We start from the raw sequence: 1524 nt of genomic DNA on the forward strand, positions 1-1524 counted from the left end.
CTCTTCTCTGAAGGCATATAAAAGCTAAAAGGCCTTATGTTTTCTTCCTGTGACATTTGCTCCCTTTTTCTGGGCTCTTCCTAATTTTCCCAATCAACCCCTCAACACATACGTACGTAAATATACACACATACTCTCATAGCCTAATCTTCATCATCTGCTTTTTCAACTTGAAAAGCTTACAGAGAAGGGTGCCCTTCTTGGGGATTTGGGAGTGAAGATGGATACAATCAAGAATGTGTCCTCATCCACGGCCTTGGGAGCCAAGGATGCATTTCTAATTCTCTGACACAAGGAACAAAGTGTATCCAGTATGCATTGATCTTTCACATCCTCCTTCCTGCAGCAGTTCCTCTGACTACTGTTCTGATTCTCTACGAGCAGCAGACATCCTGGATGAAATGGATGGAGCATAAACACAGCCTCAAAACAACAGCTAGAAATAAATGCAGAAAAGGCAGCAGAGAGATGCTAAAGGGCCCATGAACTCCGTCAGCCATGAGAACCATTATTCTGCCCTAGGGTTTCCTAGGATATCATTATAGAGTAAGTACAACCCATCAAGTCTTATTGATCATCACATCGCTTCCTTGTGAGCCGTAATTATCATCAATGAAAGTGCAGTCTGGCAATCAAATTCCCCAGAAAGAGTGGGTGGTATTTTTGAAACTGAAGCTTTAAGGTTACTTAATGAAAATATTTATTTTCCTCACTTCTATTTATTTAATCATTGTTACCTATGTGCCATCAATTGAAAATAAGTCCCTAGGTCTTCTTTTCCCTGGCTTGTTTACCTGAGTCTGTCACCTTGCATGAATTTTGATTTTCTTATGCAAATCTTATTCTGAGTTGCCTGCATTCCCTGTAACCTCTCACTTCACCCTTCCAATGAAAAATGACGTAAGTGCAGTTTTAAATGTACGTATAATCTCTGAATGATTATGAACTTTTCATTATTTCAAAAATAATATCGTTTGTTGAAGCTTGGGAACACTTAATATTAATAATCTAGTTATGAGACAGGTAGCATCTGTCCAGGAAAAAGACACCTTTTACCTGTTTAAATACATATTTAGCAGTTATTAAACCACAATAGTATCCAAACCCTAGAAGAAGAAGAAGTAAAATAAAGCAAAATCATCTTGTAATTGAGAAAGCTATTAAATTCCTTATGTTCCATACAGAAGTTTATATTCTCAAAGCAACAAGGTATATTTCAGAACTTGGCCTGCCTTGAAGTCCATACCTGCTTATCAGGTCCTACACAAAGTCGTCACCTTCAGCTAATTTCAGTCTGTCATTAGCCTTCTTTAAAACAGCTTTCCACTGGGTAACACCTGTTAAAAGACTTGACTTAGTACTTCTTTGACTCTCTTATGTGAGCTACCTTGACTACCGTATGCCTGTTGATTTTTTTCTGGGATAATCTTTACTCTCTCTCTCTCTCTCTCTCTCTATATATATATATATATATATATTTTCTATCTGTATAGCTGTTGGTCATTTTGAAAGTGTATATATAGA

The sequence above is a fragment of the Otolemur garnettii genome, unplaced genomic scaffold (assembly GCF_000181295.1).
Source record: "Otolemur garnettii isolate 467f Iridium unplaced genomic scaffold, OtoGar3 scaffold00137, whole genome shotgun sequence".
Taxonomy (NCBI): domain Eukaryota; kingdom Metazoa; phylum Chordata; class Mammalia; order Primates; family Galagidae; genus Otolemur; species Otolemur garnettii.